Source organism: Neofelis nebulosa, chromosome 3, assembly GCF_028018385.1.
Source record: "Neofelis nebulosa isolate mNeoNeb1 chromosome 3, mNeoNeb1.pri, whole genome shotgun sequence".
In the NCBI taxonomy this organism is placed as follows: domain Eukaryota; kingdom Metazoa; phylum Chordata; class Mammalia; order Carnivora; family Felidae; genus Neofelis; species Neofelis nebulosa.
This window is the reverse complement of record NC_080784.1, coordinates 75,371,801-75,389,382: the sequence shown is the minus strand read 5'-3', so window position 1 is coordinate 75,389,382 and position 17,582 is coordinate 75,371,801. Positions and strand designations below refer to the sequence as shown.

At 41.0% G+C, this 17,582-nt stretch overlaps 1 protein-coding gene and 1 long non-coding RNA gene across 3 annotated transcripts in view; both read left to right on the top strand.

Annotated features, from left to right (window-relative positions):
- The window catches only part of TMEM131L (transmembrane 131 like), a 171,753-nt gene that overhangs the window by 39,373 nt on the left and 114,798 nt on the right, over positions 1–17,582 (top strand). The window lies entirely within an intron of this gene.
- On the top strand, positions 2,354–12,537 carry LOC131506970 (uncharacterized). The gene is made up of 2 exons (XR_009259250.1): positions 2,354–8,481; positions 8,733–12,537. It is a non-coding gene; the product is annotated as an uncharacterized LOC131506970 (long non-coding RNA).

The following is a 17,582-nucleotide window of genomic DNA, read 5'->3' as shown; positions in this document are numbered from 1 at the left end:
TTGGTGTACAGGATATTTATGAAGGATTAACACTTGTGGCAGGGAGGGGGCAGAAGCAGGGTTGGGCACAGGGAGAGGAAAAACTTCAGGACAGGTCTGCAAAGCCGAGGCCAGCACCACAGGCAGCTTTGGAGTGTTTATGGCCCATCAGGGCTGGTGTTGGGCACAAATGGTTGGGCTTTTGTAGCCTTGTCTTCATCAGTCACTTGATGTGGGCTGCCCTTTGAAGGGCATGTTTTCGGGTTGGTGGCTGTCTGGCTAGCACGTCTCCATGTCTGCTATACTTGCTTTTTCTTTCGTAGGAAGACTATGGTCAAGGTGATACTTTAGAAGACAAATGTCTTCTAATTGGTGATGGTAGCTGCTCCCTTACCAGACCAGTTCTGCAACGTGATTCAGCCTAGATCCTTGGACTGGCTGTAACCTACTACCCTACTGCCATAAATGCTTTTAAAACGTGTAGAATGGATTTTGTGATTGGCAGCTAAGAACCTGACACCTCCTGTGGAGTGGATTGTTGGGGAAAATAGCCTAGAGGCTGGGAAAGCAGCTAAAAGACCACTGCATAGTCCAGTGGGAACTAGAAGAGATTTAGTAGGATGTAAGAATGGATTTAAGGAGAGTATGAAAGAAGGAATAAATCACACTTTAATGATGGTTAGAATAAGGAAATGGTGTGGGGTGGGGGAGTGGGAATCAGATATCATTCAGCATTACCTCTGGGGAATGGATTTGGGTGTGACATAGGGATGGTTGGGTGTATGCAGATAATAGGCGGTTTGTACCCTACTGTATGTTGTATTTACTATATGCTTATAATATTTTTGTGATTTAAAAAAAGCTCTAAGATTTGAGCCAGGAAACTTAGAAACATTGTAGTGTTCAGATATCAAATTTTGGTGGGTATATTGTACATGAGTTTGAAAATATTTTTTTCTTTTCTTTTTTTTTTTTAATTTAATGTTTCATTTATTTTTGAGAGAGTATGAGCAGGGGAGGGGCAGAAAGAGAGGGAGACACAGAATCCGAAGCAGGCTCTAGGCTCTGAGCTGTGAGCACAGAGCCCGATGTGGGGCTCGAACTCACAAACCGTGAGATCATGACCTGAGCCTAAGTCGGACACTTAACTGACTGAGCCACCCAGGCGCCCCAGAACATATTTTTTTCTAATCTGAGAAGTCACAATAAATCAAATGAAGGAAGGCTATGAAGACTGGAGATGTAAAGATAGAAAATTGTGTACACGTTCCATACGAATCCTCAGTTCAGAATGCGTAACGCACAGTTGCTGAGTTTCTACTGTGTACTAAGCAATGTGCTAGGTTCCTAAATTCCTAGGTTCTCATTTAATGTTTTCTTCTCACATCTGTATTGTAGATAATATAATCCACTAAACAGATTCCCAGTGGAGATCGATTAATCATGTATCTCGTAGGTTTCTTTGAATTGAGGAATGTTATTTTATGTTTGCTTTAGATGGCCTCTTTTAGCATAATCAGACCTATAAATTCAGAGAACATAATGTATAAACTTATCAGATCACTGTGTTGTACGCTTGAAACTAGTGTAACATTGTGTGTCAACTACTCAAAAAAAAAAAGAGTAGAAAAAAGATGCCTCTTTTAATAAGTTAAGAAGATGGTGCGTTTTATCTCCATAGAACTCTGATACCTAAAATGCTTTTTAAAGTATTAATAATATATTTTAAAAATTAAAATAGATTAACCTTGGGTTAATCTACAGGTGAGAAATAAACATCACTCCTCCGTAATTAAAAACTAATTTTAATATTTAGGTATTAGTTCTTTGGTTCTCAACCCTGGTCACACTTCAGAATCACCTGGGGAGTTTTTTTGTTTCTTGTTTTTGTTTTTTTACTACTGCTGTGACTGGCCCCACCCGAAAATAATTGAATCAGAATATGTGCAGCCAAAGTTGAAACTGCTGCTTTGGTATTGCTTTGTAATAGACTGACAGCTGCTTTTATGATGCCCTTGTTTTGATCTTGCTAACTGGAATATGATCTGTCAGGAAAGGGATGACAGTGTTCATTTTGAATAAGGCTAACTTTTCATTTTAAAACAAAAGCGCATCTGATGATTTGAAAGGATGGGAAAACATACCTTGATATTAAGATTTTGATACCTGACTCAAATTTGTTAAAGACAATATGTATGAAACAGCCCAAATTAGAAATCAGGCTTTGCACAGTTTTTTTTTTTAATCTTTATCTTGTGCTTCTTTGTCGTTCCCATCTGCCTTTGAACTTGAGGTCTATCCATGTAGGAGTCTTAGAGCATTGGCCTTCAGATCCAAGAGGATGCATGTCTGGGGGTACTTTGAAGCCGTTTCAAGGGAGACACAGGCACCTATAATTTAAAGAGATTCAATTTCAGATTCTTAGACCTTGAAAGTAATCAGTCCTAAAATTGACCTGCCTCAGAAAATGCTTGTGACCCAGGCAGTCTGCTGGTTCTCCTTTGGAATGACTTATCTTTAAAGGGAAGGTACACCTCACACTTACCCCTAATCATCAAGGTGCCAAGCAGAGGGATAATGAAAATATTGGTGTGACTGCTGAGTAAGACAATGACCGTAATGGAAAATGATCCTTTTGCAAGTAAGTTTCCCATTGTTTACTGTCCATAAAATTGAGAGAAGGCTTATTGAGTGGTCAGCTAATAAGTTCTTAAATCTTACACCCATGGATGCATATTATTACTCTTTGCTAGAAAAATCTTTTCCCATTTCCATCTACATATTTATGCAAACCCATATTTTCAATGCCTACATCTGTAATAGCTAAATATAATAGATTTCATGTGGAATCTTGTCTCCTTCCAGTAATAATAATCTACAGAGAATGAACTAATGAGAGGAAGAGTCCCATCCATATCATTAAGATACACATACATTTCCAATAAAATATTGCTTATATTGAATAATTATATTATTTTTTGGGTCACTTTTGACCTTACAATAGTAATTGTATTGCACTCAATTTAGAAGAAACTTTTAACACTGAATTTTATGGTTAAATATGTAAATCTCAATTTGCAGAGAGGTAAGATGGGCATGTAGGCATAAAAGTATATTAAGACATAATACTGTAGGGAAAGTAGAATGGAAAGATGAGATCAAGGAGAAAGGGAAATGGTGCACAATTTCCAACGTTTGAAGATTTTATTCATTTACTTTTTTAAATGGATGTGGTATGTGAAAAATGCTGATGGAACTTAGACTAGAATAGATGTATTTAAAAGTGATATAGTAGTTTTATTTACAACTCAGTATTTACAGTATGCCGGAAATTATATTCTTTGCAACCATTTGAGATTACAGTGTGAAATTTTGAATGTTAACTTTAAAATGGTGAAGAGCCCTGGGTCAGGCCTATTGTGGGGACAAGGGTGATGAGGAAGACAGGGTTATTTATTTTTTTCCTTGGTTAAAATATATGGAAAGATGATATAACTGGATATTTTTAAGCCTCTCAGCAATATTTTAATAAAAAAAGATAGTTGCCAAACTGTAATAGGATGTCCAAAAATGCACTGTTTTCTAAGATCACTTCCTCGTTGAGCCTTTATGCCATTCCTGACATCTCCGTGTCTTCTGCCTTCTTCCTGCATAACAGGAATCTCTGTTAGAGGTGTTATGTAGATATGCAGGCCGTTTGTGTTATCAGTAGATGTTAATAGGTTTTGTTTTTCTAAACAAAATCTTTTTAACATTCTTTTGAAGTATAGTTGACACACAATGTTATATTAGTTTCAGGTGTACAACGTAGTGATTCCACAAGCCCGTATGTTACTCTACACAAGTTCACAAGTGTAGCTACCATCACTTAATGGGGTTTTAACTTAACCAGTTTGTTACACGCAGACATGTCTTCATGTTCTGCTAATTTTCTTTTCTTTGTGTTTTTTTTTTGTTTTTGTTTTTTTTTTTTACTGGTGGTTTTAGTTCTCAAAGAGTCTAGAGAGATTGGGAATGCATAAGGAAGTAGTTGAAGCCCTGAGAAAGGGTCTGGATATTCTGTGGTCTAATTATGGCTCTATCGCTAACAAGCTGCTTAAATTTACAGTTACTTTGTAGACAGTCATGTTAAGGGGGAATATCCTTTTCTTGTTGCTTTTGTCAGAGCACATTTGTGAACTTATTAGAGAAAATTGTTAAGACTTGACCACAAAAGCTTATTTCTGTTGGTTCTAGGTCTCTATGCTGGGTGCATAGGAGATCTAGAAGGGTAGATCCACTCTGTCATTTTTGGGTTGATGGTTTTGGAAAGATATAACCAGAAAATAGCAAACGGGTAAACTGAGGATTGCAGTAAGGCAGAAAGTGTTATATTTTGTGAGCAGATTAGGTAGTGGGGAAAACAGTATCGATATTCTTGTTTTCTTATATTTGTTCTGAATTCCAATACTAGTGTTTCAGAAACTGTCATAATGTAAAAATATTAAAAAAATACAACCCTTGTAAAATTGGTCTCCATTCAAACATGTCTTCCTGCTTAGTGCTAGCTTCTATACCACTCATTTCCCATTTGGTCGGTAGCCAGTGTCTTTGTGTTGGCTGTCGAAGAAGAATTGACAAAGGGTGATGTATTTGATGCTTCAAAAGAGGGTGGTTTAAATGTCAAAACATTAAGAGATGTCCTTATGCAAATTACTATGGCCCTTAAATATTTTTGCAAAAATTTACCTGTGTGTATCTCCCTCTATATCATATCATACTACTATTTGTCAAGAATTATGCTAAAAATTCTCAACTCTTAACTCATTCTTTGTTCCTACTGAGACTTACTTAGGACCTGGTTGGGATTACAACAATATTTGTTAAATATAAAAATGCTTAGTTTTATAAGTTAGTTTTGTTTTTTAGGATGTCAAGTCCCAGATAAGTCTCTCTTTTTTTTTTTTTTTTTTTTTTTCCCCATCTCTCTCTTACTCTTGTGGATTTTAAGTGGCTTCCTTTGAGTAGCTGTTTTTTCAGGTACCAATTTTCCCTCACATAAGACACCACCCAGGCTTTGGAAGCTTAATGGTGAATCTGAATCCCTCAGCCTCTGGCCATGGGCATCTTTGGCCAAATAATCTGTACAAGCTTTAATTTCCTTCTCTGTAAAACGAGACTGATGGTACCTTTCTCAGGATGGTGTTGAGGTTTATTAGCAGGCACGAAAGCACTTGGTGTGGGGCCTACACAATAGCAAATGCTATGTGATAGGACCAGAGGATGTCATTAATTATTTGCCATCTTACTCTGGCATCTCGGTTGCCTTGTACTTGGCATTTGTCTCAGCTGAGAGGAGAATTGCTTCTTAAATGATGGGAAACAAATCAAGAATGTGTAGTGAGGTGGGGCACCTGGGTGGCTCCGTTGGTGAAGCGTCCGACTTTGGTTCAGGTCATGATCTCGGTTCAGGTCATGATCTCGTGGTACATGAGTTCAGGCCCCACGTTGGGCTCTGTGCTGACGGCTCAGAGCTTGGAGCCTGCTTCAGATTCTGTGTCTCCCTCTCTCTCTGCCCCTCCCCCATTCACGCTCTGTCTCTCTCTCTCAGAAATAAATAAACATTAAAAATAATAATAAATAAAAGAACGGTTGCGATGTAAGTAGGAGGGCATGCTTGTGTTTTCAAAGTGAAGATACAGTAGTTTGGTTTTTTTTAAAGTTTATAATCAAAATAGCTAATTTTTGAATGCTTGCTTTATGCTAGATATTCTTTAAAGCCCTCTACAAATGCAACTGTGAGCTAGGTAGTATTAAAATGGGTACCATCACTGTCCCCATTTTATAATAGGAAATCAAAGTGGGTATTTACTCTGGTCCAGCTGGTATGTGTAATGCCTGTTAAAATTTTTTTTTCGTAAGAAAATTAAAGCCACCATAAAGTACTGAAATAACTATTGTGGTTTTTTTAAGTTTATTTATTTTCAGAGAGAGCGAGTGCCAGCAGGGGAGGGGGAGAGAGAGAAGGAGAGAGAGAATTAGAAGCAGGCTCTGTGAAATGTCAGCATGGAGCCTGAGGTGGGGCCCCATCTCACGAACAGTGAGATCATGACCTGAGCTAAAATCGAGTCAGCTGCCTAACTGACTGAGCCACTCAGGTGCCCCATTATTGTATTTTTAAAAATAGCTTTATTTAGATGCAATTCACAGTTCATACAGTCCCATGTAGATGCACCTGTTAAGGTGTACCGTTCGGTGGCTTTTGGCATGCTAGCGGTTGTGCAGCCATCACCCCAGTCTAATTTTAGAACATTTTCATCACCCCAAAAAGAAACCTCACGCTCACTACCAGCCACTTCCCATTACCTCCGCTCCAGTCCTTGGCAAGCACTACTCTATTTTCTGTCTCTGTAGATTCGCTTATTCTGAACATTTCATACGAATGGAATCATACAATGTGCAGTCTTTTGACTGTTTCATTTAGCTTAATGTTTTTGAGGTTCACCCACATTGTAGCATATAGCCTCATTCCTTTGTATTACCAAATAATATGCCTTGTATGGATATACTGATTTTGTCTATGTATTCCTCAGTTGATGTGCATTTGGGATGTTTCCAGTTCGGGGGCTATGATGAATAATGCTGCTATGAACATGGATTGGTGTATGGGTTTTGGTGTGGACATGTGTTTTCAATTCTCTTGGGTATATATCTAAGGGTATAATTGCTGGTTCATATGTGACTCTATGTGTCACATTTTGAGGAACTGTCAAAACTCTTTGCCAAGTGTCTGTGCCATTTTACATTCCCATCAGCAAGGTAGGAAAGGTTCCGATTTCTCCACATCCTCACCAGCATTTAATTACCTGACGTTTTGATTATAATCATGCTAGATGTGATGTGAAGTGATATCTTATTGTGGTTTGGATTTGCATTTCTTTTTTTTTTAAAGTTTATTTATTTTGAGAGAGAGAAAAAGGGAGAGCACGTGCACATGTGATCAGGGGAGGGGCAGAGAGAGAGAATCCCAGACAGGCTCCGTGCTGTCACTGCAGAGCTGGATGCAGGGCTCGATCTCACAAACCCTGAGATCATGACCTGAGCTGAAATCAAGCGTTGGATGCTTGACTGACTTGGCCGCCCAGGTGCCCCTGGATTTGCATTTCTTCAATGACAAGTTGTGTTTGGCATCTTTTCATGTGCTTAGGGGCCATTTGTGTATTTTCTTTGGAGAAATATCTATTCAAACCCTTTGCCCATTTTTAATTGGATTAATTGTATCTTTATTGTTTGGTTTGTACAGTTGACCCTTGAACATCTTCGGTTTGAAATGCATAGGCCCACTTATGCATGGATTTTTGTTTTCAATAAATGCAGTACAGTACTGTAAATGTATTTTCCTTATGATTTTCTTAGTAACATTTTCCTCTCCCGAGTTTACCTTTTTGGTAAGAATACAATACTTATAGCATACAAAATATACATTAGTCAACTGTTTATGTTATCAGTAAGGTCAACAGGAGTCTATTAGTAAAGTTTTTGGGGAGTCAAAAATTATATGTAGATTTTCATCTGCATGGGAACAACCCCCACATCGTTCAAGAGTCAGCCATATACTGTAAGGTTTTAATGTATCCTGCCAGAACTTTTTTCCATTAATAGGATGTATTATTTTTACTATATATTTTTAAGTGGGATTGAGACATACAGTTTTGTAATTTTATTTTTTTTCCTTTTTCTAGTTTTATTGAGGAATAATTGACATACACCACTGTAAAAGTTTAAGGTGGACAGAATGATGGTGTGACTTATGAATGTTGTGATTACAGCAGTAGGTTTGGTTAGCATCCATCATCTCCGTCATCTCCTATAGATACAATAAAAATAGAAGAAAATAATTTTTTTTTCTTTGTGATGAGAATAACTTCTAGGATTTACTCTTTTAACAACGTTCTTATATCTTATACTGCAATGTTGACTGTAGCCATCACACTGTGTATTACACAGTAGTTCTTTATCTTATTACTGGAAGTTTGTATCTTTTAAACACCTCCTTCAGATTCCTCCTCCCCGGTAACCACAAATCTGATCTCTTTTTCAATGAGTTTTTTAGATTCTACCTATAAGTGAGATCATACAGTATTTGTCTTTTCTCTGACTTATTTTACATAGCATAATGTAAAATGCTCAGGGTCCACCTATATTGTTGCAAATGGCAGGATTTCCTTGTTTTTTTTTGTTTTTTTTTTGTTGTTGTTATGGCTGAATCACATTCTATTAGTGTATATGTGTGTGTCACACCTCTTTATCCATTTATCCATCAGTGGACACTTAGGTTGTTTTCATGTCTTGGCTATTGTAAGTAATGCTACTATGAACTTGGGGGCGGAGATATTTTTTTTGTGTTAGTGTAACTTGATTTTAACCTTCCTATATTGTAACTGTCTTTTTGTGCCTGTGTTTAATTATATCACTTGTAATGACTGCTTTGTAGTTCATTATATGAACATTCCATAATTTAAAGTCTCATACTTTATTTTTTATTTTTTTTTTTTAATTTTTTTTTCAACGTTTTTTATTTATTTTTGGGACAGAGAGAGACAGAGCATGAACGGGAGAGGGGCAGAGAGAGAGGGAGACACAGAATCGGAAACAGGCTCCAGGCTCCGAGCCATCGGCCCAGAGCCCGACGCGGGGCTCGAACTCACGGACCGCGAGATCGTGACCTGGCTGAAGTCGGACGCTTAACCGACTGCGCCACCCAGGCGCCCCAGGTCTCATACTTTATATATAGAGTTTATTTGAAAGGAAAAACATCTACATCTTTGAATACTTGTGCAGTCATTTCTTTAGGATACTTTCCATATTAGAACCGAAATTGCTGGGTCAAAACGTGGGCGGGTTTTAAAGCCTTTGAAAAATATTCCCTAATTGTCCTCTGGAAACGCGGTTCCAGTTTATACTCTCTTGCAAGTGTCTTAGGATTGCTGGTTTCCCCACAACCTTCCCAATACTAAGTATCAGTATTTTTGTTAATATTTAATCTGAGGCCCCAGTTGGTATTCTATACTTCTTTAAATTTGTATTCATTTATTAATGAAGTTGGTTGAAGTCTTTGTTTCCCACCATTGTTCCTTGAGCCTGGAGATTTCCTCTATGCTTCTTCCAGATGTCTCTCTGCCTGGGTACCCCTGATCTGGGAAGGTTTTCCTATCCCTTCCCCCACCTGCACAGACCTGAACACGTTCTCTCATCCTCACTTCCCAAGGCCCTGGGAAGGAGCTGAGGAACATGTTCACATAGTTCCTCCCTCCCTTCCTTCCTTCCTTCCTTCCTTTCTCTTTTTTTATACTTTCTTTTTAATTTTTTTAAGTTAATTTTTTTTGAGAGAGAGCGAGCACTGAGAGCATGAGTGGGAAAGGAGCAGAGAGAGGGAGAGAGAGAATCCCAAGCAAGCTGTCAGTGCAGAGCCTGATGCGGGGCTCAAACCCATCAACCCTGAGATCATGACCTGAGCCAAAACCAAGAGCCCCATGCTCAACTGACTGAGCCACCCAGCTGCCCCTACGTTTTCAAAAGTAAAATATATTATGTATTTTTTCTTCCCTTAGCACTACCCACCCCTGCCAAATAATTTTCAAAACCCCATAAAAGCTGGATCTCCCTGCCTGGGACATGTAACGTGTTCAGAACAAAGTTGGGTTGAATGGCATGCATGAAGTTTAGTGTTTACTAGCTTTTTGAGCATTCGCAGAGGTACTTTTGTTCATCTGAGGCTTGGTTCCTAGTAGACTCATGAAAAATAAGGTAGCAGTGAAAGAAATACTATCTGAACGTTTTTAACGGTTAAGATTCATTTTATGGGCAGTATTGTTTATGCAATCATGTGTTCCCAAACCTTGTTAACCAGAAGTCAAAAATCTATTTTGGTACGTTCCTGATTTCCTGTGATAACCCAGTCAAATTACTCATTGCCTGTATAACCTCTTTCTTAACTCACTCTGTTTTACATCTCTTAAAGCCTTTAAACTGAGTAGGAATCTTTTAGAACCCTAGTTTTTAGGTCTTGAAAATTTGCCCCGCTTGAGTGATGGGGCTTCAAGGTGACTTAATTTTACTAGTTTTCCATATTTCCTAAACTGACAATGAGTGTGTATGTAATAATGGGGTGAGAAAAACCAATAAACTGTTGAGTAAAACATTTCTGACTTGCTGTTAGTGAGACCTGGGGCTTGGAACATGGGGATAAACACACAGGGCTTTCACTTGACTCCAGCTGGGTTCGTGTTTAGAAGTGAGGTCGATCAACAGGTGTGTGAGTTCACACAGGCCCCCTGGCACGTGCTGTGCACTGTGATGGAACACCATAACTTCAAAATGTCTCATTTTCCCCGAGCACCTTTGGTTAGCTCTGTTGGATCCTGCTGAGTATTTCCAAAGACAGCGTTTTGGGTATAATAGAAAACTGTGGTAGCTAGGGGCCAGGCGGGATGTCCAAGAGCTGATCCAAAGAGAAAACAGAATCAGAAGAAGCTGAGCCTATTGTCGAAGTCTGTGAAAATAGGAAGCAGACACAATTAGCTGAGAAACTGTTAATGGAATAGAAAAGTTTGAAAACATAAGGAATAAATTAGTTTTTGTCTCAGCATGAGGTCATTCTGGAGAGAAAACATACGTAACAAATGCGATGTTGCAGGGTCAGGGTGTAGACTAGCGAGACTGTAGCATGACGTGTGGAAAGGGGAAATTGGGTAAATTATTGAGAAATTCCTAATAATTAAAATCATATGTGACAGTTTCAAAAAATTATCACAGGCTTTTTGGTATATGTTGGCATATGTTTACTATGAAAATCAGTAGCCTCACGTGGTGCTCAGACTCTGTTCTCAGTATTCCTAGGATATATCAGAGCCAGTTTGCAGCTTTTAGATGGAATCTGTGACTCCAGGGGACATTACTTAGTGACATGCTGATTCGGGCCTCCTCCCTCTTGTCTGCTCCATAGCAGGGTAGGCACCTGGAAATCCTACTTGTTAAGGCCCTTACAGACCCTGAGAAACTTTAACCTGTGGTTTACTTGTTGTAGTTTAAACTTTTGAACACCTTTCTTACATTTCCTGTGATCAGTTTTTAGTCTCTATGTGTAGAACTCTTCTCCCCGCCCTAAACTAACTCTAACGACAAAACACTTCAAGTCGTGCTGAATTCTTTGCATTTAATTATGAGTCCATCTCACTCAAGAATCCCAGCACGCCAGATGCCTCTATCCACCCAACTGAAACCATTGTTCCCTAAACCCACTCAGTCCCTGGGGAAAGGAGAGGACGCTTCGAAGAGTTGGCCTTTCCTAATCTCTCATCGGTGCTTCTCAAACCCTCCTGACGGAGGGGAATGAACTGCCCCAGGGATCTAGGGCCTTCCCGCTGTCCCACCTCAAGTGGGACAAGTATTTAAAGGGTAGTCATCTGTTTTTCACATGGCTGCAAACCACATGCTCTAAACTGTTGCGTTTATTTTAATATAAAAAAATCTTCCTTTCAAGTCTTACGTACAACTGGCACCAAGAAAGATGGACCGTGTACGTTCAAAGCCTCCAGAAACCCCAAAGCCCCAAAGGTAGCCCAGATGAGGAAGTAGGCCTGGCTGTCCCAGCCCATGAGTTCTCATTGCAGGCTCCCACACACTGAACTTCTGACAAGACCTTCCCCTGAGCAAATGACGGCTATGTGTACCATTCGCTGGGAATTTACCTATCGGGCTTTAACCCCGTCGTTTTGTTTTCACATGCATAAGTGTGTAAACTCCCTGTGATCGAGGAAGGTCAAACTTCCCTATTTGTCCACCACATCTAATCCTGTTTCTGACACATGACAGACTCTCGGGACAGCAGGTTCTTTAGAAACCTTGAGTAAAAGAAAAAAATGTGGATGGAGCCAACAGGCCATCTTCCTGGAGACTCACAGTGCATTTCTGTCTTAGCGCCTGATAAGCCCCTCAGTCCTGACAGGGAGAACAACAATGTATCCTACTGTATAACAGGGCCATTTTTCCTTTGTCCCTGCCAAAGGAAACGGGCCAAATTATATGTGTACTAAATTCACACATCTGCTTTAAAATTACATTCGCCTGCCGTTCCCCTCCAATGTAAACCCAAGTCATAAAGTTTAAAATCGCTCATTCTCCATATTCTAAATGAGTCAGACAGGTACAGATACTCAAACACCTTCCATAGCAATTTAAAGTGTCTGAAGACTTTCATCTTAGCTGCTCTCCCTCTATGGCCTTCGTGTCACCTGAAGTTTGAGTAAAACTTCACAATCTCTGTGGCAAGCAAGAATACAAAGCGAGAGACCTATTGACGTGGATTCGAGTACAAAGTCTTCAACCTCAAAAATAAGTATGTGATGCCACTAAATCATTTTCTGTCACAGCTTCTGTCACTTCAGCAACTTTCACTGAAAGCTTGGCCCCAAGCAAGCAACTCAAAAAGACAATATTTACACATGGCATCAGAATAACTGCTGTCGAAATCCCAGAGAACTTTCCCTACCGATCCTCTAAGCAAAGAATAAAAAGTGTCCCCACAGCCACCATACCTCTCTGGCTCACCAGCACAAGTTTCCCTAAGGCTGGCGATCATATCACCCATGTAAGAAATCCTTTACACGTAGAATTTTAGTCACAAAAAACTAACTTCTCCCCGCACTGTGGAACCTTTTGTGGGGCAGCCCGATCTGGTGAAGACCAGGGCATGAGTGGTGAAAGGACTCACCCAAGACAGAACACAGGCAATAGAAGTTCATTGAATACACTACAAGGGAGCAGTGGGCAGGACAGTGGAGGAGAGACTGTCCGGTGGGTGGGGGGCTATAGTTAAAGTGGGGAGTGAGGAGGTAGGGGAACGCATGGAATTTTCCTTTTTTGGTACCTGTGCCCGGTTGTAAGTTGCCCGTTGGTCGGCTAGGGTCTGTGGCTATTTTGAGGTGGGTGGCTTCATGAGCTTGTTTGCCTCCGGCTTGGTGGTCACTGGGGGCCCTTCTACTTTAATCAGGCTTCTATTGCTCAAGTCTGTTGCCTAAAAGTGGCCTCTACACCTTCTTTTTTCAGTTGAGGAGTTTGGATCCAGCATTTAAAATAGTGCCCAGAGGGGCGCCTGGGTGGCTTGGTCGGTTAAGCGGTTAAGCGTCTGACTTCAGCTCAGGTCATGATCTCACAGTCGGTGAGTTGAAGCTCTGCGTTGGGCTCTGCTGACCGCTCAGAGCCTGGAGCCTGCTTCCGATTCTGTGTCTGCCTCTCTCTCTGCCCCTCCCCTGCTTATGCTCTGTCTCTCTCTGTCTCAAAAATAAATAAAAACGTTAAAAAATTTTTTTTAAATAGTGCCCTGAAATTCTAGAGCAGATGTGGACTGTGTACGTGCCGAGGGATATGGGGCCGGGTAGGTGAAGTGACGTGCAGTCCACCCTGGGAAGCCAGTGCTTTGTGTGTGTGACTTTGGAGGGGAAAGGCAGTAGTGGGGAGTCCGCATGGGGGAGTAGCACTGCCCGCAGATCGGTGATGCACAAACTTTAGCCACTTTGAACTGTGTTTTCTTGGACCTGTTTCTCTTCATTTGTAGAAAGCGGATGATGCTTCCTCTTCTAGGTGATTGTGAGGCTGGAGTTAACATGAATCGGGTAAATGTGTGATCGGATTCAGCTCGTGGTGGTAGCTGTGTTGAGGATAACAGTGCTAATATTGTTGGGAGGGCAGAGGATGGCTTTTTCTCCAGGGAAAATTCTGAGCCGTCATCTTTCAGGTATGACTCTCTCAATAGACATGTCCATTCTTGATGTTCCAGTTAGGAATTAGAGAGTCTCCATTATAATTGCTAGATCCATTGTGTATTATTCAAAAAAGAGTATGTGTATTGTTAAATGTAGATGGACCCTGGATAGAATAAATTTCTGAGGACTGTTCTTTTTATTTAAAAAAAAAATTTTTTTTCTTAATGTTTTTATTTATTTTTGAGACAGAGACAGAGCATGAGCAGGGAAGGGGCAGAGAGAGAGGGAGACACAGAATTGGAAGCAGGCTCCAGGCTTTGAGCCATCAGCACAGAGCCCGATGCGGGGCTCGAACTCACAGACTGTGAGATCATGACCTGAGCCGAAGTCGGACGCTCAACCGACTGAGCCACCCAGGCGCCCCGTGAGGACTGTTCTTTTTAAAACTTATTTGTTTTAATCGTGATAAAATATATATATACGTATATATATATATGTGTGTATATATATATATACGTATATATATATACGTATATATATATATACGTATATATATATATATAAAATATAAAAATCGCCATTTTAACCATTTTTAAGTGCACAGTTCAGTGACATTAACATTCATCACATCGTTGAGAACAACCATCACTGCCTTCCATCCACCGTGCTCTTTACACATTGCAAAACTGCATCTCTGCTTTTTAAGCAGTAATTCCTCATTCCCCCTCTCCCACCCCCTGACAGCCACTTTCTGTTTTCTGTCATTATAGATACTACTCTGAGCACCTCACGGAAGTGGAGTTATATAGTTACTTGTCCTTTGGGGACTGGCTTATCTCACATAACATAACCTCCTCAGTGTTTATCCATGTGGTAGCATGTGTTCTCTGTTGTTTTTATTGTTGTCTTTTCTTTTTCTTTTTTAATGCTTATTTATTTGGGGAGAGAGAGAGTGTGGGGGAGGAGGAGGGAGAGACAGGGAGAGGGAGTGTGGAGAAGGGGCAGAGAGTGAAGGAGGGGGAGAGTCCCAAGCAGGCTTCTCGCTGCCAGTGCAGAGCCCAAGGCAGGGCTCAATCCCATGAACTTCGAGATCATGACCTGAGGTGAAACCAAGAGTCAGCGCTTAACTGACTGAGCCACCCAGATGCCCCGTCCTCATTCTTATTACACAAATACATGTTTAGTTTACGGTCTTTCAACAATAATAGAGAAGAAGAAAAGCATTCCATAATACTCCTACCTGACATAACTCCTGCTACGTTTCGCTGTGTGCTTCTGCTAAGGCTGCCTCTTAAAGCAGAATGATTTAGAGTAAAATCCCACATATACTGGGGCCTCTGGTCTCTTTGGATGTGAGGGGAGCTGTCGAATGTAGGTTTTGGAGACAATGAGAAGTGAAGTGAGAGTCTCTGTGGAGCTGTGGAGACAGAGCTGGGGGAGAACGTGGAGCGGTAGAGTGGGAAGCCGCAACCACCTTTTATGAAATGGGACATTCTCATCTTTGAAGCCTGAGCTTGTGGGTTTTGAGTTCCTGTTTGTGCCCTTTAATTTCAACTTTCTAAGTTCATAAGTTTGTAGTAAATAGGTGTCCTGGCTTTCATTATGGGCAGATATTAAGGAGACCTCGGAAGGGCAATCTTTTCCCTTCCAGGATGGGCCCATTGGAAGGAGTGCTGTGAGCTAAGTAAGCACCGGGGGAAGGAAGAGACCCAGGATGGAAGGAAAGGTAAATGCAGTGCTGAGAGCCTGTGCTCTTTGGGTCTCCTGAGACTCAGCCCCCTGGGTAGCTTCCAGGAAGCCCCAGCCCCTGTTCCTTCTGCCAGAACATCCTGTGCTCTGCCTGCCTAATTCTCTAGTCTTTTGTTTGTCTCTACCTGGTGAGGTGGAGTTCTTTAAGAGCACAGTCTCCTGTTGCTTAGCCAAGTGCCCTAGCCCTAGATGGTCTTTAATAAATGTTCCCTGAAATGAATGGAGACTCTGCCCGGAAGGTTGTTGCTCCTGTCTCACTCTGGGCCGTGCTGTCTTGATTCTCACCTCAATTCCTCTGTCCCCCAGGATCCCGTGTTCTTGCCACAGCCCATCTTCAGCACCAGCTTTGCTTGGAGCCCTGCCTTTGGTGATTTAGACAAGGCAGAGGAAATCCCCGTGGCCTCTGCCTCAGGCTTGCGGAGCTCCTGGGTTTCCCCTTAGCCCACTCTGATACTTGGTGGTTAGACTTTGCAGGACTTAAGGATTGAGTAGGTTTTTGTGGCTTCGTCTGCTCACTTAACCATGGTATAATATTTCCATGGTACAGTGTTTTCTTTGGTTTGAAAAAGTACTTAAAGGCCATGTGACTATAGGATTACCTGTATTTTTGCCTTTAGCGTTTGTTGTGCCTTTAGCATTTTATGTCAAAATAAGACCGGAAATACAGTTTCCTGTGAATGTAATTCCCAGATGTTATGTCAGGCATTGGCAAACCATGTTGATTAAAACTACCAGAATTGTGTTGCTTTGTAAGTAGAAGTATTTGTGAACCTTAGGTATTTTCTACATTTGTCTCTATTGCTGTCTGTTCGGTGAAATTCATTCTATAAGATGTGAGGTTATTAGATGGTTTGCCTAAAGTTAGGGAGGGGGGGACAGATGTCTCAGGAATGAAATGGAGAGGGGAGAAAAGCATCTTAAATAAAAAATTAAAATTTGGAAGGAAAACAGCACTGCATTATGTAGGGGGAAGCCAAATCTGATGCACATATATAGGTAACACGTGGGGTGAAGAGAAGGGGGAAGTGTTTGAGGAAGAGGAATTGAGTCTTTAGAAATGCAGAGGCAGACGCTTGCAGAGTTGGTTGGCTGTTGTGCAGGGTGTGCTGAGGAGAGCTGTCAAAAAGAGGTTGTATGCTTCTAAGTCACCTCAGGTTTTGTTGTGGAGTTTTCATGTGATCATTGTTTAACCTGTTATTATTGATTGGATTGTGGGAAATGTCTATAGTTAGCTGGTGTTAAAGACAGTTAAAACTTATGTCAAATCAAGGCCACACCCAGAAATGAAGATATCACCCTCATAGATTATAGGGAACGTTTTGTTTTTTACCCCATGTTCAGGATGATACCCAATCAGGTTCTGATCAGAAGAGATCTTAGGGGTGTTTTGGGTGGCTCAGTCGCTTGAGCATCTAACTTTGGCTCAGGTCATGATCCTGAGGTTCATGGGTTTGAGGGCCACATCAGGCTCTCTGCTGTCAGCATGGAGTCTGCTTCAGATCCTTTGTCGCCCCCTTTCTCTGTCCTTTCCCTGCCTGAATACACACACTCTCTCTCAGAAATAAATAAAACATTTAGAAGAGGTCTTAGACATTCAGTAAAGGGAGTCCATTCTAGTTGAATATCAACCCTGGCCTTCCTTCATGACTGAGTTTTCCCATTACATTTCTCATTACAAAATTCATGTTTGTGGTAGCAAGCTTAGGTAATTCAGAAAAACCCAAAAGGGACAGAAATCCTCACCCTATCTGCTTGCTAAGACTTTTACCAGCACCTCTCACTTTAGGTGTGTGGGGCTGCCCTGTCTTTCCCAGATTTCACTTCTGTTTGGCTTTTCCATCTCTCTTGCAGAAAGTCTAATGGGAAGTTTGGTCACTGGCTGTGCCAGAGTGCCCTTCTCACAGCTTTGTACCCCAAGGATTCCCTTCCAGTTCACGTGGTCTGGGGAAAGGCTCTGATACCTGCCTTGGGTCACGTGCAAGTCCTGGTGGCCAGGGAGGCTGGGTGTCTAACCAGAAGGAGCGCGTGGCCAAAAGCCATGGCTCTTCTGGATTGGCAGTCCAAGTATTCTCCCATAGTACTTTGTAAATTTTGACCAAAAGGAAAAATGTT